Source organism: Diachasma alloeum, unplaced genomic scaffold, assembly GCF_001412515.2.
Source record: "Diachasma alloeum isolate Michigan unplaced genomic scaffold, Dall2.0 Dall_scaffold_78916, whole genome shotgun sequence".
Classification (NCBI taxonomy): domain Eukaryota; kingdom Metazoa; phylum Arthropoda; class Insecta; order Hymenoptera; family Braconidae; genus Diachasma; species Diachasma alloeum.
The window spans coordinates 230,785-256,771 of NW_021683651.1; the positions used below are offsets into that span (position 1 = coordinate 230,785).

Consider the following 25,987-nt stretch of genomic DNA (forward strand, 5'->3'; position numbering starts at 1 on the left):
ACTATTCGTCTCGCACTTTGTCTCCGATGTAGGGTGAAAAACTACTAAAAATTGAGTTTGCTCCACGATTACTTGACTTGTTCGGTAATTTTCCTCTAAATTTTTCTCTAGAATAGAAATCTCCTAGAATAAAAGTAAAATTTAATTTGGCATAACTAAAAATTCGGCTAAGATAGAGGAGAATGCGCCTGTACCCTTCAGCGGGTTTTCGTCATAATTATGAATTTTAATATTAGTTTCTTTCTCTCAATCTGAATGATTTGATGTTAAAATGTAAGTTTTTGAAAAATTTCACTTTATTTACCACTTCAAATAAAAAAAAAAATCATATCGAATTTTTGCAGTTCTTACACATAGAAAATAAAATAGTAAAGATTACTATGTCGGAATCGGCACATAGTAAACGTTACCAACGTTTTGTAAGGATTACCCTGGATATGATAATAGCTACCATGGAACATCGTAATGGTTATTATAGGGCATAGTAACCCGAGTGGAAATTTTAGTCAGGTCTTGATCAGACACTGATCAGGTTACCTTATCAGGTTCTGATCAGGTGTGTTACGCTATAATTTTGGATTTTCCACTATGGTTTCGCCGCCTACCTTCATTAGGCATTAATTGAAATTTAATTTTTTGAGAGAAAAAATTAGTAACTTCCTAGTCGGGAATCGAACCCGGGACCTCCCAACGTCGCGTCGGGTGCTCTTATCATCTGAGCTACTAGGACACTTACGAATTTCACTCTCAATTTGAATCATACCAGAGTGGAAATTTTAGTCAGGTCTTGATCAGACACTGATCAGGTTATCTTATCAGATTCTGATTAGATATGTTACGTTATAATTTTGGATTTTCCACTAGGGAAGCTCTTCAATGGTGATAGGTACTATGGACATAGCAATAATTACTATGTCAGCATAGTAAAGCTTACTATGTTACATAGTAGAGCCCCGATATTATGTAAAATGTCCTATAACACATAATGAAATTAGTCAGGTGTATGGACGAGTCGGTAAGGTGTCCGGCTACAAAACCGAGGTACCCTGAGTGAAAATTGCTTCAGACCCACCTGAAGCACGATCAGAACTTGATCAGGTTTTTGTAAGGTTCGACTGATCCGGTGATTCCTGATGAGAATCTGACCAAGTTCTGATCCAGCAGATCGGATCCGAAAAACTACAGGCGGGTTCAAATCAAGTTCTGATCCGGTAGACATGATCAAATGATGGCTGATGAGAACCTGACCAAGTTTTGATCCAGTAGATCGAATCCGAAAAACTGCAGGATGATTCAGATGGTTCTGATCAGATAGGCACGATCTCACCCTGAGGTCGGCTGCCTGACCCCAATTTGAGCAAATTCGGATTTGATGTCTTCGATCGGCATTTGAACGGGGTCAATTGAAGAGAAAATGATCAGATTCTGATCCGGTCCACCTGACATTAATTTTAATATGTTTATGATATAATTTAATTAACTATTATGATACTATTCAAATTAAGTTTTATCAACCATTATCAATAATTATTTTCAATCTTTAAAAAGGATCATTATACTATAATTAAAATAAATTAAATTAAATTCATTAAATTAATCAATTTAATTAACAACCAGCCCTTCTCAAATGTACAGAAGGGAGGGATGATGATGCCGTAAATAAGTATTAGAGGAGTATCAAACTTACACGTGAATGATCTTGAGAAAAAAAATCACCAAATGTCTATTTATTTATTAGTGTTATTGTTATTATAATTATTATTATTCATTAATGAAAGAAATAAAAATTTAATTGAAGATATTTTATCTCTGAGAATACACATGCACATCCGCGAGATCAGGAATAATCTTAAATTCAACGAATACCCCGATACAAATCATAGACGCAATTTACAATTTACTCAATAGTAATAGCGCGATGTCAATGTTTTATTTGATATTTCTTTACCTGAAGTAGACAGTGAAGACACTCTTAGGGATAGCACCAAGAAATATTGGTGGCTCGACAGAGCACTTTACAATCTAGCACCCCCTAGCCTAGCACTTTATAATCTTGTACATAATTGTAAACAATTAGCATTTAAGTATTTATGTATAGTTTTAAGGCCAAAGAGCCACGTAATAACCAGTTTTTACTGACCATTTACTGGTGCATAACAGAAACATATGACCACAGAGTCCTTAGAAATCTATTTGCAATTATCATTTAATCATTTAGTGCTAGTCACAATATCTCATTGTCTTCCTACGAACAGTGCAACAGCATTTATATAGGAACTAACTTTAACTTTAAGAATTATCATTTGTTTTTCCGATTTGTTTGTTTATATGGAAAAAAAGCTGCTTATGCGACCAACTGTACTATATCTTGTGGTTAATAAATTAACATGCTATCAAAAAAAAAAAAATAGCGTAGTGGTTAGGGCATAGGATTAGTAATCATAGGGTACCCGGTTCGATCCCAAGCATCGGTAAAAAAATTATAAGGTTTTTCAGAGGGAATAACAGTAGAGAATCATCAAGAGAGGCGGCCTACGGTGAAAGAATTAAATTATCTTTTGTTTTGGATTAATTATCATTGATAATGGTTATTGATACTGACAGACAGATCATCCGGTTTTCATACAGTTGACTTGATCAAGTTCGGATCCATTCATCCCGATCAAATCCGGATTCGTCAGAGGCCTAACATGTCTGATCAAGACCGGATCCGTCAACTTGATCAATACCTGATCAGTGGTCAGGTCTAACCTAATCCAAACTTGATCAAGACCTGACCGCAATTTCCACTAGGGTACTGGGCTCGCAACCTGGCACCGGCGAATTATTTCTTTATTATTTGATTTAGTCAAATAATATAACGACACCGTTAAGAATGTTTGAAAAAAAACGTTGAAATATCGAGAGAAAATAGAATTGAGCATGTTTGAATCATGTACATACAACCTACAATTTCATGTGTCTCGAGAACCTAACTGACTACAGTTGATTCTGACCATTATGTATGATTGCATTCTAATCATTCACTTGAAATAATGTCATAATATCGAACCTATAAGTTACAGAGGAAATAGTCGTGAGCTCGAACGACAAGAAAGAGTCGAAAGCCCGCCACTAATAACCTAGCTGTTGATGTGACGTTAAACCCCAATAAACAACAAACAACAACATAATGAAATTATTCTATATAAATAAATACCATCAAGGAATGCAACATGAGTATATCAATGTTAGACACAGAAATATCATTGATTCAAGAACGAGTATTTTCTTGTTGTAAGACCTATCGAGAAGAGAAATTAAGTTTTTGAATTAAATAATAGATTTATTCAGAGAGCTCCTAATAAAGCCCGTTAAAACCTAAATTGAATTTCATTGTTATACTAAATTATTGTTTCCCTATTTGTAACACTTCCTTACATAATTTGAGACCAGTTTCAACGTTTTACTCTTCTCGAATTACAAATTATTCATAATTTTGTTCAATTCACGTGGAGCCGGTAATAATAGCGCTCGGCTGGACACCAGTCCCACTCAGCGTACGATACCTCGTCAATGTAAATGCTGGTTATTGAACAAAATAATATAAGAAAAACATTATTTTGTTGGTTTTATAATGAATGTTGGTGTCATGAGGAAATAAACATGCAAACAGTGGAGATATACCACCGAAATCGTAAGATCTAACAAATTGATGTGAGGTTAAGATTGTCAATATTCTGGTGAAATTCGAAGGTGATTGTAAACATAAAGTAAAAGGTAAAACACATGTCACATAGTTATGATGTTCCTTAAAAATAATAATAAATGCTTGGTTAAAATTGATTGCACCTCAGAAATAACACGTTGCATACTGAAAAAAGAGATTAAAACAATTGTTTGCATTTCATGTTAAGGTTTTAGATGTAAAACTGGCATTTCCGCTTAAGTAAGCGATACAAGCAAACGCTGCCCTGAATCAAATTCTAAAATTGTTTCGGAATGGTCTTCGATTACTATATTCACATTGCAATTTTTAATTGAATATTTTCTCCATGTATACGCGCACGGTCCTATCTTATAATGAATCCAAACTATAGAACACAAAATATTACAAACTCTGCAAATAGTACGAAAATATAGAGAACGAAATAGATCATATAGATGCCGGGAATACCATGGAGGTTATTCCCCTGGAAGCCGAATCGATCTGGGATGGCTCTGTCGATATCACCCTTCACTTCCTGCTGCGTTGAGTCCATTCACTTGGAAGCTCATATTTTGAGCAACGTTTACAATTCATGACATTTTATTCACACAACTCTCTTTTTTCCCCAAACTGGGTCACTAATCTTTGGATGGAATTTATCGGCTCAGGATTTTCCGCTACAACCCAACTGAAAAATTGAAAGTGATAGTATACTGAATTTCAATCACAATCCGCGAAAATTTTCACCTCTGACGAAGTGACGGACAAGGGTTGAACAAGGAGGTTACCAGGGGACATTCTCCAAGCCGGCCATTAACGTAATGGCCCGCTCCATCATTGTCATTGTCGTATGTACTCCCGAGGGACCGAGCCTCCTATAACTAGTAACACAAGATATCTGTGAAATACTGTATCGTGTATGAAACCGATATTTTCACAGCGCGGTCTGTGTACAATCGAAAAAAAGGATGGCCATTGTTTTATTGGAAACCATTGGCAGGAGCGGAGGTTTCACAATGAAAAATTGTAAAAGCATATCAATTGGAGTGGACAAAAATTCCGTAAGTGTTTATACTCTAGAAGCAAGCGATAAGAGCCAGTCATGGCTGCTGCAGCAGGACTTTAATTCACCGTTACGCGGTGCTTCATTGGTGCTGTGTATTTCGGACCCTGTTCAGGCCTCAAAAAAAAAAAGATACTGTCCATCTGGCATGAAATGTATAATACAATATAAAGCGAGAAACATTTGAATACACTAAAAAAATCGTCCTGAATCAAACAGAAAAATTGGTTTGAATCAAGTCGGACTGAATCATGCCGGGAATCGCCTAATTTCATGTCGGATCGTCGGCATGAATTTCTGACTTGGAGAGATGCAAATTGGCACATTGGTCTGCCCCAAATCGATTTTTCGACTTGATTCAAGTGGATTTTTCGGTTTGAATCAAGTCTAATTTTGGCTTGATTCAAGTTGATTTTTCGACTTGATTCAAGTCGATTTTTCGGTTTGATTCAAGTCGATTGGGCTTGACATGTTTTTTCTTGAATGAATATCTGAAAAATTTACAATTTCTTGGAGATTCAACGATTTTCAAACACAATTGGTCGCGACGTTATTGGTTCGACTCGTAATGGGTCATATCTACATCAGCCCATCCACAATGGGAGCAAGCGAAGAGAGCGACCAATAACTCAGTCGAATTTTCTTATTATTTTAACCGTTGTCTAGTCATCATATCAGAATTTGTGACTTGGTCATTTCCACGACAATTCGCCGCCGTATGGTTTAGGCTCCAGCGTTGTCGAATTTACTCCACACTGCCAGATCGCGTTTAGTGAGTTCCCGGCAGCATCGCACAACGGGTAGTTTCGTTTAGCATGGGATAAAATTATTCATCTGTTAGAAATTTTTTTTTTCTTGAGGAACTTCGTATATAAATCATTTTTTAAATTACTACAATTTTCTAGTCACTTAAATTGACGAATTCAAATTTTTCAGTATTTTTCCACTTAGCCAGTAAATGGTAAGAAAAAAAACGACATTTTGCGGCGTTTCTCTCCTGCGAAGACCAAACTAGGATTAATCCAGAAGCATTTGGGAGAGCCTACAAAGGAACTTCATTGCGACCTTGTACTTACCCATAATTTCTAGGTTGTTTTCCCTAAAAAAAAAAAAGATCTGAAAGGACAGCGCGGAATAATAACAACAGTCCGAGCTGATGAAATATGGAATTCACGAATTGAATCCACTCCATATATTCAGCAAAGACCATTGTATAAACGACAGGCAAAAAGTGCTCATTAAAAATCCGCAGCCTAATGATAATTTGACGAAAGGAAAAAAGTGGAGGAAAGCACGTTCAAGGTCATCATGACAAAACGCCGAGACGAGACTGTAGCTGCTACCCACCTCTATCCCCACCACTTCGGCATCTTCGTAAAGTTTTCCCGGTTTCCCCTGCCACGCCCTCACCTCACGTCATATTGATCGGCTGAGAACCCCTACTCTCTCGACCTCCGTCGTCTATTCTACCATTTCCACACGCCCTCTCGTGCGGAATACCCTCTGCAGTGTTGCCATATATATTCTTCAATTATTTTTGTGTGAAACTGCAGTCTTATTTCAATTCTCTTCTGATTATTTCATGCGAATCCCTTAAATAAGGTTAGAAATATGATTAAGTGACCCTCAACTCCGTAAATAGACGGATAACTCCAAAAATAATCAAAAATCAAGCAATCAATTGTCGATAGGCATCACGCGATAGCGATTATCAAGCCAGCCGATCTCATAAATCTTTCGATTACGAATTGAAACTTGCTCTCGCGAGAATTCAAATAAACCCTGGTTCGTCCCCCCCCCCCCCCCCCCTTCCACAATTTGTTAGGAAACTCGCACACATGGCAACGTCGCCCCCACCACCGAGACTTCCCCTCTGCGCCCTCTTTTCGTGTACATACTGTCGCCGCATTGCCTGCTCATTTGAAATTCGCGCCTCGGAAGACAGTGTCCTATAATGCGGCGTCTTTAGTCGGAATTTCATAAAAAAACTACGGAATTGTCGCCCGATTTAAGCTGAAGGTCGTTAATGTTTATTCAATCGATAGTTTGCGAAGTTGTACAAATCCCGAGACCAAACTATTTTGATGGCTTTCCCCGGAATCGTTACAAATGGTAACTTAATCCGACACTGACATTAACTAATCTAAACGATTCCCGAAACGATCACCAGTCGATCAGCCGAAATGGTGGAGCATTTTATCAAAGTTCATGTGAATGAAACGGGTTAAAGGAGAGAATGAGCTACCATCTTGTCGTGTTCTTCGGAAAAGACACGAAAAGTAGAGCAATCATTCCATCTTCACTTCTCTCTCGCTTCACCTTACTCATATATCCAACTCTTTCTATTCAGCACCTACAGTATTTTCCAGGCCATGGAGCATTCAGTGTTTCTGGGATGGCGCAATACGTGAGTCCGTCACCAGTTTCAAGATGGCACGTATGTGACCTTTCGATCATACCTCACGTGGAAATTCGTGAATTTGTAATAGAATATTCAGGTGCAATTTAGATTACTCAATTTTAGCCGAAACTTTTCCATTGAGCATTGAATTTGATTTTTTTTCACGAGTTTGTGGCGTACGTCGGTCGTTTTTCATTCAAGGGATTAGGAAATTAATATTCAATGAGTAATGAATAATTGTTTTAAGGTTAGTTTCTCAATGCCCTGAAATTCATGTTGGGATATAAACCCATATAGGGACATGAATTCATGTCTGAACACAAATTTATGGTTGACATGTTGTCCATGCCCAGAAATGAATTTATGGTCGAACGTGAGCTTATGCCTGAACCTGGCAGATATAAAGTTGGGAATTTATATGTATGTCTAGTAATGAATTCATCCCTGTGCATAAAATTTGTGTTGGTACAGGAATTCATATCAGGACAGAACTCATGCCTGCGCATAAATTTGTGTCGGAACAGGAATTCATATCAGGTTAGAAATTCAAAGGTATGTCAGGACAGTATTCATGCCTGAGCATAAATTTGTGTCGGAACAGGAATTCAAATTCATGTCAAGACAGTAATTCACGCTTAAAGACGAATTCATCCATACCCAGAAATGAATTTATGATCGAATATGAGTTTATGTTTGCACATGGCAGACATAAAATTGGGAATTCATATGTCTGTCTAGTCATGAATTCATCCCTAGGCATAAATTTGGGTCGAGACAGGAAATCATAGGACAGGAATTTATACCAGGACAAGAATTTCTATCGCGACAGAATTTGAAATTCATAGCAAGACAGGAATTCACGCCTAAAGACGACTTCATATAGGATCAGGAATTCAAATTCACGGGAGGACATCAATCCGAGTCAGAACTTAAATTAATTTACACCTCGACAGGAATTCATGGCGGGAAATGAATTTATGTCAGAACAAGAATGTATTTCTGCGCGTGAATAACGTGGTCTACCGCACCCCAGAGGCTAATTACAATAAATTCACTAGGGAAGCGATTTGGCCTATTTAAGTCATAATAAAACCGCAATTCATGGAAGACACTCATTACCATATATTGTCAACATCACCTCCATCGATGTTTCATGTCCCCGGTGGTGGAAGATTAGCATCATGTAGGTACCGATCCCAAGGACTCATTCTATCGATTCAACCATTTTTACACAAAAAAATAACCTTCCTCGTTCCATCGCTCCGGTAATGCCTCGTGACCTTTGCCTCTACTCATTGAACAAAAAAATAAGCAAGTTACTTTCTCATACGCGACGTGATTAGGTCAACGGATATTTTAATTAATACAGATGAGTGAATAAATCAGCGCGGTTTTGTGTACATGATTCAGCTTCGGAAACAATTCAAAGAATTGAATAAAAATATAACGACTTCCCCTTTTCAAGGCATCACCATTCCTGCTCTCTTTTGTAGCCAACTTTTTAAATTTCTTTTATCCGAGAATTGTTTTCAGAACGTGAATGGCTTGGAATAATTCATCCTAACAACTTGTGTATTTCTGTATACATGTACACGGAAGAGAGAGTTTCAGCGTTTCTGTTTCCCTATTTTGTTTGTGTACATTCGTTATTCAGGAAAGGGTCTCATACGTGAATCTATCTGCCATATACGTGTTTCTTGTTTGTTGGTTAAAACTTCAGCGAAAAGTCATACAGAGTTGCAATGATACTCGAGTTTTTGTTTCAACAAATCGAAGTCATTCATCATATGCTGCGTGTATCTCGCAGAATTATGAAAGTACAAATTAACTTTTGGCGATGGAAAATAGTAACACGAAATCAAAACACGAAGGGTCTGACGCTTTCCCAACATCTGTAAGAGCCTTACACGGAAAAAAAATTGGCAATCGGGTTTTGTAATCACAGCCTTTAGGGTCATAAGGGCCATAAGGGTCTCAAGGTGCAGCAGAGTTAGAAGGGTCAAGAGGGTCAAAATCGTTTATTTGATTATAAGTTTATTAAGCACTCATTCTATCCATTCAACCATCGATCATCATTGTTGATCGGGTGATTACAAAACCCGATTGCCAAATTGGTAACATGATTACTAATTCGGTCATCATATGACGACCAATTTAGTCATCATCTTATTACAGAAATGAAACGACCTTATGAGTTGATCAGGGGATTGAAACGGTTAGGGAAGAGTGCGCCTGTACCGCTCAGCGGGTAATACCGCTCACGGTGTTCTCCACAATTATGAACTTTAATGGTTTGTTCTTTCTGTCAGTATGAATTATTTGATGTTAAAATGTAATTTTTTTGGAAAATTTCACTTTATTTATTTGCCAGTCGCAAGAGGTTTGCGACTGGCCATCGCCCGAAGGCCTTTAGCCTGGTATTTACAGAGATATTTAGTGGAATTTTATCATACTGTACAGTATACGATAGAGATCAAAACACAAAAAGAGGTAAATTTCTTGTACATGGAAAGGATGGGATGCGAGTGAAATTCGCAATCCTATAACATATCATTATTGCAATTTGAAGGGTTTGATGAGAATGAAGGAAGAAAATAGAGAACTGTTGTTGTTTATGCAAAGACCTATTATTGGAGACGTGCTAAGCCTCTCCAGCCATCGTTTCCGTAGGTTTCTATGCGAATGGCTTTAAGATTCTCTAGGAGGGTTTGCTGGGGGTACTTATACCGCATCTTGACGGTGGGACTGCGCTTATGGCAGAGGTTGAGAAGATGATCCAGTTGATTGAGGGCGAAAATTGTTGTTAATTTTTTGAATCTGTCTGTGATGCGTTCTATTTGGGTGCGTTCGTAGACTAGGGTGTTCGAGGGGTTGTGAAGTGGTTTGTCGGGGTATCTTATCTTTGCCATATTACGTAAGGTCGTTCTCTCGGCGACGTCGATGACCTTCTTGGTACCTGATCTTGCGTAGAGGAGAAGCGGATGTGCGTAATCTAATAGTGGGCAACAAATGGGTTTGTATATTCTAACTATATGTTTTGTATTGAGCACTTTGTTTTTGTAGGTGACTCGACGGAAACTAGTGTCTCTAGAGATGCATTTTTTCTTGATATTGTTAGCAATTTCATTTCAACCTAACTGTTAACGTTATTTATTGCAAGAAACATACATTCTTTTAAATGGCTATTGCCCGAGGGCCTTCAGCCTATTTCACCCATGTTGAATCACACCCACTCTAATAACCAAACTCTACCAGTTGCACCCAACCCGGGAGCAGGCAAAGCAAGCGAACACCCTTTGATTTTTATCTCATCTTTTATTTCGTCATATTGATTCAACGGCATTCCATCACGTCATCAATTTTCCAGTACCCAGAAATGGTTAAAGTATCTACCCAATTTATGTAATATATAACATGCAATCATTCACTCCAATTTCACGAAGCGAACATTCCCCGAACGGCGAAGGTATTTCCCAGAAAATCCAATTGAATACCTCCCACGATCATCGTTGTATATTTGACCTTTAGAAACTCTTCAGGGAAAGCCATTGAAGCTCGTAGTATTAATACCTGTTGTGCTGTACTCACTGGACGAACGAATCAAATAAAACAACACAGAAACATTAAAAGTTGCTTGAAGTAGTCCCAGAATTGCAGTTTGAGTGGTAAAAATGGAGTCGTATGAAGGCAGTTGGCGTGACCGGATACCTCGACTCATCGACATTTTCCGCGCACAGCCCTCGGGGTTTAAAAAAATAAAATATCCGAAACAATTTCGAATTTTGCTCGTTACGGTTGGGAAATGCGAGCAATTTTTTTTAACAAGTATTTATTCGTGTTTTTTCCAGGAGGTTTCCAAGCAGGTTGACAAACTGAGCTATATTAAATTGATATAAGTTTATTTTTTCAGCAATTTTTGAGAGATACCAATACGGGAACATTGGTAGGCAAAGCAAATAGACCAAGAAAACAAGCAGTTGACCGCTCCTATATTGCAGAAGGCATGTGACTGTTACTTCATGTGTTATTTGTATTTTAATTTTTTATTTCTACCATTCCATTGGTAGTAAGCTTCCGAATGGATCAATAGCAATTCCCTTTTTCAATTTACAGGAGAAACTATTTTCTCACGTCACATTCCTATCCCAATTTTTCCTCAAGTTATTGTGTAAACAAAGAATTTAGGGAACACCTAAAAAAGAGCAATATCTTGAACACTTTGTGTGAACAGGTATAGATGTTTCGATTGATCTAGGTAGAGGACATCAAGACGAATATTTTGAAAAAACAAGAATCTAAATCGGTCCAATAATTTTAAAGATATTCGTGAAAAACGATTTAAAAACGAATTGCTTCATCTCAAAAACTACTTGACCGATCGGGCTGAAATTGTGCACAGAGTAAGTCCTCATTAAGACCTATAATCTGACAAAATTTCTAATTTTTTGAATTATTTTAGCCACTGAATTACTCAACTTTCTAAAAATTGACCTACGGGAAGGTGGCGGTGGACATATTCACATACAGACATGATCGCCAAACTTCGTATTTTTACGTTTCAGACCATTCTACATCATTTCCAATAAAAATTAGAGAATGTGAAAATCGGACGATTACAAAGCTTCCATTCAGATGCAAAATGACCCACACACTCAACTTCAGAATTTTTCACATGACAAACTCAACACGAGAATAATCAATATTGTGATTTCGCAACAAATATACTGATCAACAAAATTACTTTTGCCAAAGAATAATTTTCTTGGCAGAAGAATATATTTTTATATTCTATGCCCATCTCCAAAGATTACAATTATGTTGAATTAGGCAATGATTATGACCTAGATATGATCTTTAATGAACACCCTTCATAATTTTTCAATTTTTTTCTTCCGAATGGAAGCATGGTATTCGTCGGATTTTGACATTCTCTAATTTTGCCTGGAAATGATGAATGGTATGAAACGTGAAGAAATGATGTTTTTAGAAAATGTCTGTATGTCCGGGTCTGATAGTTCGGTTTTCGGGTTACCACTTTTTAGAAAATATAACATTAATACGGGAAAATTCATTGATATGGCCGTGAAATTTCGACTCATACTAGGTATTATTAAGCTCAAGTTTGATGCAGAGTTTCAGCCTAATCGGTCCAGTAGTTCCGGAGATATTCAACTTTTTGTATAAAACTCTATTGGTCAATATCTCAAAAACTATTTGAGCGATTTCATTTTTTTCTCAAAATACTCATCTCGATGTCTTCTATCTAGATCCGATTACCGATTTTCCATTTTTTCCTAAAATTCCTTGTACGCGCGAAAACTCGACAAGAAACTGAGATAGAAGGTTGAACTTTGGTATCACTGTAGCTCCCATCATCCCAAAGGTTGCTATTTTGGCTAAGCGATATCGGTCCAGTAGTTTCACAGATATTCAACTTTTTATATAAAACTATATCGGTCAATATCTCAAAAACTGCTTGATCGATTTCATTTTTTTTCAAAATATTCGTCTCGATGTCTTCTATCTAGGCCAATCAAAATATATATACCCGTTTATAAAAAGTTTTGAACGTAAATTGAAAAAGGGAATTGCAATGGAGCCATTCGGAAGCTTACGACCAATGGAATTGGTAGAAATTAAAAGTTAAAATACAAATAACACATAAAGTAACAGTCACATGCCTTCTGCAATATAGGAGCGGTCACCTGCTTGTTTTAATTTGAGATTTTCTTACGTAAAATAATTTCAAATATTTCTAAATGTTAATAATTGTGAATGGAGTTCATTGAAGGTCATATGTAGCATAATCATCCTATAATTCAACATGCTTGTAGTATTTGGAGCTGGAATTGGACCACCTCGGCATAACCCGTGTAGAAATTCAAGCGGGCATGCGGCTAATCCTTCGCTCACACGCAATTTTTCTAGTCTTTCCAATTTGTTATGTCAAGTTTACTAAATATTGTATAAAAAGGTCGAATGTGCGATTTTTAGATCGTGTATGTATGCGTGTATGCATGTGGTTTTGTTTTTATTTTTTTTGCAATTTTCTTTCTAATGGATCAATCAAATTTCATCTATTTTTTCGTGAATATAAACTTTACTAAGCTTTATTAGTTGGTACCAATCCAAATTCAGTTTCTCATACAGATTTGAAAAAAATGGATATTGATGTGCTCCTCGTTCATCCCAAATTTAAACACAAGGACAACTCCTACGATACTCAACTCCTTTTTCAATGAATAAGTAAATACATCACCATTATAAATAATATGCATCAACAATAGGGAGGTCCTTAATACCAAAAACAAAATACCATGTGAAGCAAAAATCGGTTTCAGAGATTCAAATAGCCTTTTCTGGATTCTCAGATATATGACAGTGAAAATTTATGATAGTTCCCAATCTTTACATAGTTTTTGACGTGGATACGTCTATGGTTTCAATATGGGGGGTCATTTTGGAAAAAACGGTCCTTATGTGCAGCGCCATCTATCGGAATTCTAGAAAATTCTAGACATTTCAAGGAAATCCAGGGAGTTTCTACACGGAGAGAAATTTTTGATAAAAATTATCCTACCGTTCTATAAAAGTGTATCATGAGTCATCGTTTCCTCATTTCTATCCCGAAATTTAGTAAAAATTAATATATGATGATCAAATTTTATTCTACGTTAGAGAAATTTTATTCTGATAAAAATAAAAATTACTGTGCCGGCAGAGTAAAAATTACTGTACCGGTAGGGTACAATTCACCAACCGTTCTAGAATTTTCGTTGTTATCTACATAAAAATTATTGGACTGGACGGGTAAAATTTATTATGCGTCAGAATAAAATTTCTCAAACGTAGAATAAAATTTGATCATCATATATTAATTTTTACTAAATTTCGGGATAGAAATGAGGAAACGATGACTCATGATACACTTTTATAGAACGGTAGGATAATTTTTATCAAAAATTTCTCTCCGTGTACAAAATTCGAAGGAATACAAGGAGTTTCTAGGAAATTCAAGAAAGACGGAAAGACCATGGACGTATCCACGTACAGTTACAGTTGTATCAAAGATAGAGCTGCCTGCAATTGTTTATCATTTTTATAAATGATGATCACTTTATTTTATATAAAAATAAAGATCAATTCATAAATCCAACTATATGAAATAAACCTTATGAATTCTCATGAATTTTTCAGTGTTCAGATCGATTTCCACATTTTTGCTTCCGAATGGAAGCATTGTATTCGTCAAATTTAAAATTCCCATTTTTTTATGTCAACACTGAGAGAAAAAATTACCTCTGCCGAAAATATATTTATTCCGCTCAAAAATATCGAGATAACTTCGTCTAATAAAGAAGATACGTGGAGTCAACGTATAGTTTGATGTAAATAGATAAATAATTCGTCGCCTCAAAATCTGTTTTTTTTTAACGTACACAAGTCAAGCGGAAAAGAAGTACACTATTCCGCTGATTACAAAAAAGCTTCGTAAAAGATTTTGAAATTTTCTGTGAATCAGAGGTTTGACCTTCTCAAACTTATCCGTTTGTGACCTCAGAACTGGACTTTGATTTCTCACTCAATAACTATCAATGGCGGAGAAACAAATGAGTAATATTGGAAATAATAGAGAAAGTCGCAGTAGAGATTATACAGTCGTATTTTTGCTGAAAGAATGTTTCTTCTGTCAGTTCAAACTTCTACTTCAGGGAAAATTTTTTGGTTTGCAGGCAAACAGATTATTATTTATCATGATATTTGAATCCTGGCATTCTACTCGAAAGAATATGTATTCATATGCCACTGTCAGATTTTCAAGTGGAAGGAATAAATTTTTCGCTGCAGAATATTTTCTCGTGGGGAATAATAATCTTGAGACAAGAAAATTTTGTACAGGTGAACATTTATCTTTTCGGCAGAGCTAATTTTTTCTCTCAATGTAATGAACAACTAGCCAATCCGTGCACGCGCTCCTTTTCCGAGTCCTAGATAATTTCAACAACCCTTCATAAAAAAATCATCAGGATGCTCGATATATATTGTTCACCTCCCCCGAGTTTTCGCGTCTCAATTACAAGACAGCTTCGTTTCAACAAAATACATGCTTAGACTCAAGTCCCCATGTGATGATCAGACCAGTTACACTGCCTCGTACAGATAAAGCACGTAATATGGAGGAGGGAAGAGCTGAACACGACCTGTCGGTGCTTTGATGTGCTGCAAGTGTGGATGAGGCGATTAACCCTGCATCGACCCCTCTTATTCGGCCGTGCCTATTCTCGCCATTCTCCTCACTGCACCACTTCAAAGGCAACTTTCTAACAGAGGGTCCTTGTAAAAACTCCAGGAGTCATTATCAATGATGCGTTTTCACTTCCATCCGACGTAACTGTCAGTGGATCGATGAACAGAAAAATTTCTGGTTGAGTAAAATTATGAGAAGGAAAAACAAGGAGTGGTGCGAGCCTATTGAACAGAAGCACTGTGACCGTTACATTGATGGAAGAGATTATTTTTATTGAGATGGTTCTTTCTTGGAACAACTATTGTACACTTGAACCAATTTCAAATAAATAAGATCTTACGGTGAATATCAATTATTTCTTCTTGAGATACATTTACTTGAATCAAATAAACAGTTCTTAGCGTCAAGTCCGAGGGGCTATTCATACTCGTCATCATGGTGTCACTCACTGATGTAATCAAAATCTAATCACAGTGTAATCAGTGAAGTCACTGTAATCATTGAAATCACGTGATTACAATTCTTGTAATCATTTTTTGGTAATCAAAATGGTAATCATTTGTAATCACTGAAATCATTTGAAATCAGTGTAATCATTTGAAATCAGTGTAATCATTGGAAATCGTGCGACATCCTTACCAACTGTAAACTAGAAATCCCTGGCTGAATAAAAAAAAAAAAAAATCCCTGGCTGAATTTTTCTTGGAATCCCAGCTGTTTGTGGCAGAGGGCCTTGGACCCTTTGAATTGTACATGCTCGCCATCAGTTTATGCGCAGTGCGCAGGCGCATTGCTTTGGTATTTTACATGTTTATTCTCGTTCGTCGATCAGAAAGTGTTTATTAGTCGAATATTATTTCACGAGAGTTCCAATTAAAAGAAATACGACAATTTCCGCGACTACGAGTATTCATCGACACCATTGTATTTAATTATCTGCTGGTAAGTGTTTGCTGTCATCAATACACACGATACAACAGTGAAAATAACCACCGGTAAATCAACATAACCTCCACATGCATGAAACGTCAACGTGCGTGAAACATAATTTTTATTGTACCGTTTTTTTTTGTTTTTTCACACGCGGTGAAAGTTGATATTTTTTTCTTTTAATTCATAGTTCACGTTTACAACAATGGAAGAGGACGAATCTCAGCATTTTTGGAGATTACTGGAGAGAGAAAAAGCAGTGAAACTGCCAACATACCTCAAAAACATTTTACAATTCAATCATTTCGACAATGCACTTTCCTTTGGGCAGCTTGATGATAAAATTATGGGAGATCTTGAGAAATTCGCAGCAGAGGAGATGGCCCAGTACTGAGATGAAAATGTTGATTTAAAATTGTTCTATGGAAATCATCACGGGGGGAAAACGTTGAGAAGTAGGGAATTTTCAGGGACATATGCACGAATCAGAGGAAATAAGAAATAAATGGGAGTTTCGTTTCAATGGTATATCCTGGACCAAGATTCCAATGCTTTACGACCACAACCAATGGATTCCCATGGATATATTGCCATTGAACAATATAGGAAAACAGTTTCAGCCCCTGTAATGACTGAAGACGGTCGTTTGAAAGTGCGAGATGATGTTTATAAAGAAATTAGAAAATATTTTTAGCGCTGTGTTTCATTCTAATGTATTTTATGAGATGAAATAAAAAAATGAATAAAAATAGTTGCAGAAAAAGTCTACACAATTATTAATTAATTTTTTAATATTAAAAATAATTTATGAAAAAAAAAAATTGGTGATTTCAATGATTACAAATATTTGGTAATCACTGCATGTAATCAATGAAATCATTTGTAATCATTGAAATCACCTTCCGCGACAATGGTAATCACTTGTAGTCGTAATCAGTTGTAATCAGTGTAATCAGCGTTGAAATCACGTGTAATCGATGACATTTTGTCATCACGGTGTCACCCAATTCGAGTGTGAATAGCCCCTCGGTCAAGTCACATGTATTCACCACAAAAATGGAAAAGTTCTATTTTTTTTCTACCTAATATAAGCTCCAGTCGAGAAATTTTTTACTTTTATAAATTGATCAAAAATTCGTACCTAGGGGATGATTACATTGAGGAGTGAATTGAATGTTGTTTTCACGAATGAAGCCGATGTTTAAATTGAGCTTTCCATACATCACATTCAACGAAATTTGTAATATCCAAGTTTGTGTTGAATTGCCGTAATCTGTAATTCTGTTATTGTAAACTAATGCATTTTTTTAGTCAGGGAATATAAACTTCTTTCAGCTCAACAACATCTTACTACAATCTCAAAGCTTTTTTCACGTAACAATATTCATCTTGATTCGACATACGAAATACTCACTTCAATTATAATTTACTTGGAACAACGTATGATCGTGTTGATTGAGATAGCAACGTATTTAGTCATCAGAATAATTTTGATTTTTGAGTAAACCAACGAATTTCTGGAGTTAGCAAACTTTTGGCTGGAAAGAAATTAAATACTCTCATTATTGCGACAAATATTATAAAAGGAACTATAATTCTAGAGAAGTTTGATTTCACCCAATCAAATGTATCTTAAGAAGAGATAATTGGTATTCACTATTAAATCATGTTTATTTGAAAATCAACAACCAAATGATAGTTAGTTCAAATAAAATTCTCTCGATAAAGTCAATTTTTTCTGTCAGTGTACTTTATGCACTATTAGTATTTTTTTCTATCTCTCTCTACCAATTCGATTGGTAAAAATTCGAGGTGGCTCCGTTTTTTCGATGTTTTCGCAAGTATTATGCGAATAACTAACGAACCGCTGAGACGATCGTTTTCATAACCTAATCAGTTCTTTTTTTTTTATATTCCGGCCCTTTCTGCCCTCTGATTGGCTAATCGGCCCTATCCAACCCTATGCATGCGGCTGTGGATTCTACACTGCACCGCATTCGCACTCCTATAGAACATAGGAGTAGCATGGGAAACCACAGAAAACCCATGCGGTACAGGTGGTCACTATATTAGCGACCTCCCGATCGCCGGAGCCTCCGTTTGAAAAACTCGGTTCCACGGGGAATCGAACTCACAACCTTTCGCACACTAGGCTCGCACCTAGTCGCTTCGGCCACCGACGTCGGTCCTAATCAGTTCTAAGTTGCATTAATATGTATCGATTGAAAACAAAATTTTCAATCGGTTCATTTGTTCAGAAGTTCCCGAAAAATTCACTCGCCCATCCGGACATACATACACTGTTAGCAATTTCTTGAAATTTCAGTCACAGTCATCATCTAAATTTTCGATGTTGTGAGTTTGAATTCAATTTCAAATGAAAACGTTCACAAAATTTCTCATTGATCTTAAAAATTCAAGAAAATTGGATCTTTCATGTTGAACATTCATTGATTTTCAATGAAAGCTTGAATTTCCAAACTCATCGTGAAAATTGAATATCACATACAATTGAATTTTCAATAGATTGAGAATTAAGACAAGTTGTTGCCTTAATTTTCATAATTTTCAATGTTTTTCAGTGTCATATACACCCGAAAATCAAGAATTACTTCAATATTCAAGAAATTAATTGATTTGTCAATGAAGAAATATACAGAAATTTCATATAATTTTGTCGTTGATGAAAATTTCAAGTTTTTGCACTTGAAATTTCAAGAGTAATTTTTTAACAGTGTACACACTTTTTCTAACGACATCATATCTTCACGTTTCATGACACTCGACGTCATTTCCAAGCAAAAGGAGATTGTCAAAATCAATGGTTACAAAGCTTCCATTCGGAAGTAAAATACGAGGAACGTGGTATTGGCAGCAGTATATGCGGTTACTTCATTTATCATACCTAATTACTTCCAATATGAAAATCTACTCCAGCGTAGGGAGATGCAGCTGGATTTTAGCCAGAGAAATCCAGCCACTATTGCGTTTGTACCCTACCTCACCACCTGTTACATTCCCGCGTGTATGTAATTCCCCGTTATCCTTGACGCTCAACCAATTTACCAATGCGCAATTCCAATACACATTCTACACATGAAATATTTGAGATGGAGTGATCGCACATTTCCGAGGGATACGTACATGCTCCTGTACGATCTCCATATCCCACATGACCTTTCCAACCCTCATGACTTTGATGGACTGGCTGACTCTCATCAGACTTATATGAATGACGAATTTGTAAAGTTGACCCTCAGAAATTTTGTATAGGAGAGGGTAGGGCAAAACAGACCGCAGGGCAAAACGGACCACTGACAGAAAATTGATAATTTTTGTTTTTGATTCCCAATGGAGCAAATTCAAACTCATTTGTGGTTTGAGGTAATTAGTAAATCTGATCAAATTGCGGTTCAACGATACTTGTTGTCTGTGAAACTCCTGTGACGGTTACGATCCAAGGAACTCACTTTTAATTCAACACATTCAGTGTTTCTGATTTGAAGGAAAGAAAAAAAAACAAGAATTACCAATTTTCTGACAGTGGTCCGTTGTTTTGCCCTAAGGATCAGTTTTGCCCTTCGGGCTGTTTTGTCCGACCCTCCCTTATACACTGATAGAACGGATTAGTTATTGTTAACGAATGGATTTTGGTTGGAGGTTAGGATCTATTCGGTCTCACCAAATGTTCATTCGTTATTAGTTAACGAATGTATAATGAGGAGCCTTGTTTGACTTGACTTTCGCCATTCAAGTGAACCATTCGTTAACTATTAACGAATATTCATTTGGTCATATTCAACTCTACCATTTGTTAATAGTTAACGAATCTCGTTTGGAATAAATGAATCAGTCTATCAGTGTATAAATCGACTCTTATGATATTCTAACCGTTCTGGGCATTGAACAGGGATGTGAAATCAGTGATGCTGCGAGACATTTCACGAAACATCACGAGACAATACTTTGGAGGGATTCCCTTGGTCTCAGTAAACACGGAAAATGTTGGTCTCGTCTCAGTTTTGAAATGGACAGTGTCGACTCGTCTCGTGATGACTCCGAGTCAATTTATCTCATCTCGGTTTCCAGTTTTTCGCGTTTTGTATTTGTAGAAAATCGAGTCGAGACAAACCGAGACAAAAACCGAGATTTTACATGAAAAAACTCGAAAAACTTGAGACCGAGATGAGATAAATTGACTCGGAGTCATCACGAGAGGAGTCGATACTGCATACTTCGAAACTGAGACGAGCGCAAAAGTTTTCATGTCCATTGAGACCGCGGTCATCTCTCCAAAGTTTTGTTTCGTAAAGTGTCTCGCGACATGCGAAATAACCTCAAGTTTCGAATTCTGTTAGGCTAAAGGAATGTGACGTTCATGTGACGTCATTCTTTTTATCAGAATTTCGGACATACCGACTGATGTACGACAATTAATTACTTGGATGTAAAGATAGTGTCATCAATTTTTCTGCGACAAAATTTTGTCACAAATTATTCAATTTCACCGGTTTTTCCTTGCAAGTAGATGGAGCGGAAACAGTTGGAGGGAGCTCATTCGCTAGCCTTTAATTAGGTTTTTGCTTTTGAAATACTAATAAAATGGCTCTGAATATGTTTTCCATAAACCATTCCCTAAATTGTCTTCTCCCAAATCCCTTCAATTGACTTTATTGGAAAACAGCGCCGACGCTATTGGACAACTGGGGTGGGTCGTAGTGATGCTGCGAGACATTTCATAAGACATCACGAGACAAAACTTTGGAGAAATGATCTAGGTCTCAATGAACATGAAAATTTTTGCTCTCATCTCAGTTTCGAAATACACAGTATCGACTCCTCTCGTGATGACTCCGAGTCAAAAATCGAGATATTACATTAAAAAACATGAAAAACTTGAGACCGAGATGAGATAAATTGCCTTGGAGTCATCACTACAAGTGTCAATATTGTGTATTTCGAGACTGAGATGAGAGCAAAGATTTCCATGTTCATTGAGATTGGGATCATTTCTCCAATGTTTTGTCTCGTAAAGTGTCTCGCGGCATCACTAGTGATTTTGGACATTACAGGTATACAACAATTTTCGTAGTATTTTTTCACCCGTGTGATTGTTCTTCCCATATATGAATTTTGAAACATCTCCCCATGCCATCAGTTATTAGACTTTGATTGTAACACTCGTTCATTGTTACTACAGAAGAACACGGATAAATGGAGTACATATCATGATGCAGGTGCTCTTAGTACACCTGTCTTTCTGTGAGCATTGTCGCACACTCGATGCTTGGTGAGAGAGGAAAATTCAATGGCGCCAGTGGCCCAAGCCAAAAGCAAATTCACGCCAATCCCTGAAGTGCACCCGAATCACAGTTTGAAGACCGAGGGTGGAGTAAGAGAGAAAACGACGATGGTATACATAGTTAACGTACACATCAAGGCCAACAGTGTTCCGAGAGCTNCTTCGAAACTGAGACGAGCGCAAAAGTTTTCATGTCCATTGAGACCGCGGTCATCTCTCCAAAGTTTTGTTTCGTAAAGTGTCTCGCGACATGCGAAATAACCTCAAGTTTCGAATTCTGTTAGGCTAAAGGAATGTGACGTTCATGTGACGTCATTCTTTTTATCAGAATTTCGGACATACCGACTGATGTACGACAATTAATTACTTGGATGTAAAGATAGTGTCATCAATTTTTCTGCGACAAAATTTTGTCACAAATTATTCAATTTCACCGGTTTTTCCTTGCAAGTAGATGGAGCGGAAACAGTTGGAGGGAGCTCATTCGCTAGCCTTTAATTAGGTTTTTGCTTTTGAAATACTAATAAAATGGCTCTGAATATGTTTTCCATAAACCATTCCCTAAATTGTCTTCTCCCAAATCCCTTCAATTGACTTTATTGGAAAACAGCGCCGACGCTATTGGACAACTGGGGTGGGTCGTAGTGATGCTGCGAGACATTTCATAAGACATCACGAGACAAAACTTTGGAGAAATGATCTAGGTCTCAATGAACATGAAAATTTTTGCTCTCATCTCAGTTTCGAAATACACAGTATCGACTCCTCTCGTGATGACTCCGAGTCAAAAATCGAGATATTACATTAAAAAACATGAAAAACTTGAGACCGAGATGAGATAAATTGCCTTGGAGTCATCACTACAAGTGTCAATATTGTGTATTTCGAGACTGAGATGAGAGCAAAGATTTCCATGTTCATTGAGATTGGGATCATTTCTCCAATGTTTTGTCTCGTAAAGTGTCTCGCGGCATCACTAGTGATTTTGGACATTACAGGTATACAACAATTTTCGTAGTATTTTTTCACCCGTGTGATTGTTCTTCCCATATATGAATTTTGAAACATCTCCCCATGCCATCAGTTATTAGACTTTGATTGTAACACTCGTTCATTGTTACTACAGAAGAACACGGATAAATGGAGTACATATCATGATGCAGGTGCTCTTAGTACACCTGTCTTTCTGTGAGCATTGTCGCACACTCGATGCTTGGTGAGAGAGGAAAATTCAATGGCGCCAGTGGCCCAAGCCAAAAGCAAATTCACGCCAATCCCTGAAGTGCACCCGAATCACAGTTTGAAGACCGAGGGTGGAGTAAGAGAGAAAACGACGATGGTATACATAGTTAACGTACACATCAAGGCCAACAGTGTTCCGAGAGCTTGTCGACTTATACACTGACGAAGATAGGCCGTTGACTAACGAGCAACGTGATACAGATGAAATGTAGCCAACTACTGTCGGAAAATTATCGTCGGATGGGTTAAAGGGTGGGGGGGCTACTCTTGCAGTTGATAAAATAATGAAGAATTGAGAAATAAAATTGCTGGGCGTAACAATATATTATTCTTGGTAATGAGGGGCGACTATTTTTCTCTTTCAAACGAAAACAATTGCAGCGATTGCAGGGTAGGAAAAAATACCCTGAGGGTTGAAAGTTCCGGGCTATTTGTTTCAATTGGATATCAGAGAGCAGCATTCAACCATAAACGAATGATTTTCATGAGCGCACCTCCCGAGAAGAGCATAACTAGACAGGAAAAAATTTTGAAGTGAAACTTCTTCAGGCAGAGCTCTGCCAGCTCGCTATACTTGAGATAACGAACCGTTACGAAAATTGAAAAGCTGTAAGGGGAATTGGTGCAGTAGGAAAGGGTGGATGAGACAAGGGTAGCTTTGACTACTTGATTAATATGGGTAGCTTTGACTGCTGGCGTTTCACTTTTTCCATGGGAGAAAAATTCCTATGGAAATATACTGAAACATATCCGTAAAAATTCCTGAACCTTTCGGGAATCCCGAGCAGAAATTTGATCAGGCCGGCCTTTGGACAGGGAAGGCCCTGATCTGGTATCAATACGCCACGTCTAGTTACGACTTGGCAGATCAGGAACTGAGAGGGACCATTTCCCTTGTAGAAATTAATAAATGGCCCAAACTTGGTCCAAGGGCGTAATGATGCCGCAAGACATGAGAGAAGCGAGACGAGACGAGACGAGAGACATGACGAGACGAGTCATTTGAGACAATGACAGAAACGAGACGAAATGAGAAAAGCCAGTCGAGAACGAGAAACGAGAATCGATACGACAGTCAAAAAAGCCTTCCCTTCTCTGCCCCTTTGTGTATTTTTTTTCATGCAAATTGGATTATAGAGACGAGATAAGGCGAGACGAGATAAGACGAGAGCATCTCTCAATTCTGGACGAGACAAGAGACAAAATTCTCTATTCTCGTATTTCGATACGAGACGAGACGAGAGAATAGTTTCCTGAAAACGAGACGAGACGAGAAGATGCAGTTTCTCATCTCGTCTCGCGGCATCACTGCAAAGGCGACCCAACCTTTAAATATAATCCCGATTGATTTAATTGTTTATTGATTTGTAACAAAGTCCGTCAACCAGGCAAAGGCGAAACGTGGCCGCCTGTGATGGTCCTTATAACGTTTGGAAATCAGGTCCTGGTCATGGTTTGCGTTAAATTTCCTATCGTACTATAATAGGGTAACCCTACCGAGGCCGAATCTTTATGACGGTACAGCGGACCAGGACCTGACTAGTCAAGTACTAAAGTTTCTAGTCGGGAACCTAGTGAAAAATATTAAAGTTTTCACAATTTGATTGTATCATTTTTTAATCGTAACGAAATGCAAATGGTTAAATAGAATATAATTTTCACTTTGCGTTAATATCAGTGCCAGACCAACACTTTGGATTTATTCGTGTACTCTTTGTATTATAGTGTGGGATCAACGGAATAAGTTCTAACATATTATCATTTCATTGTTCAATCTAAGGTGATCAACAGCATTGACAAGCTTTCTCATTCCCCCTGGTAACCCCGAAATTTACTGAGACTTCACTCAAGTATCTACAGGAATGTGGGCGTTCAATCATGCCTACATCTACTGTCTGGTACCGAAGCTTATTTGCATACAGAGTATATACCGGGTGATGTTGAGTTGGTCCACGTGCATCTGCATACAATTATCCAGTCTCGTGTTGGTCAACGCAATGTCGACAATCCACGTGTCCACGCACAGGCAAATTGACGTACTCTGTATTGTATTCTCGAGTAATCCATTTCAATGATACGCAAGCTTCAAGTAAGTTTCGATCTCATTATAAGTTAATTGAGCAGTTTGACGGAACAGGTTGAGTTTCTAATTTATTATCGACGGAGTTTTCAATTATTTAAAAGTGGTACTCAGCAGGATGACACAAACTGTGTACCCCTCGAGGGATGTTAATTGACCACTTGAGGCCGGAGATATTTGAAACTTTTTCCCTTAATTAAAACTGAATACGAACATAATGTCGCACATGTGCGGATAAATGAGAGGCATTTGCCATTGTGGATGTCTCGTTATGTCCCCCAATTTCCGACGTCCTCGAAATGCTCCTCAAACAAAAGCTGCACTTTTCAACAAGCCTCAACAAAACTCAAATATCTCAAAAGCTTAATGGCTGGCATTTTTAGATCTTCATTGTTGGTCACGTTCGGGTGTACCCCGTGATTAATCACGTCAGGGCACTGATGGGACTGAAGATGATGGTCAGGAGATTTTGTTGAGGTTATAGGTGAAACTTTACCAAAATTCGGTTTCCAAGAGAGTATAACCTGAATGGAAATTCAAATCAGCCTAGTACAAGGGACTGATCAGTAGAAACTGGGTTTGATCAGTTTTGGATCAGATTTGTAACGCTTCTTTGGGTCCATGCCTGATCTGAATGCCACGATCTCGTTTAATTGTTCAGTACTGGATCCGATCTCTCTGACCAGTATACGATAGTAACCCATCTGGTCAGTACCTAATACAAGCTCGATCCGAACGTCAGGATTCAACCCGGGTAGAAATTAAACCGGGGATTGAGCCGCAACTCGGGTGAGCGCGAGCTCAGCCTCAGCTTGCCGCTTGACCCGAGTTCACGCCGCGACACGCCGCTCCATACCGGCTCACAGTCGAACGCTCATCAGACGGCATAACCCGGCACTTGAGTTTGAGCTGTGGCTCAACGCTTAGAACTCAGCTCCGATTGAGTCGTGTCGTTTCGAGTGGAGGGTGGAATAGAATGATATTTATGCATTTTTAGAATATCGATTTAAAATTTGAATACTTTGGAAAATCC

At 37.6% G+C, this 25,987-nt stretch overlaps 1 protein-coding gene across 1 annotated transcript in view; it reads right to left on the reverse strand.

Annotated features, from left to right (window-relative positions):
• The window catches only part of LOC107047949 (neurexin-3b), a gene marked incomplete at its 3' end in the record, with an annotated part of 300,303 nt that overhangs the window by 209,587 nt on the left and 64,729 nt on the right, over positions 1 to 25,987 (reverse strand). The gene's annotated exons all lie outside the window — the stretch shown is intronic.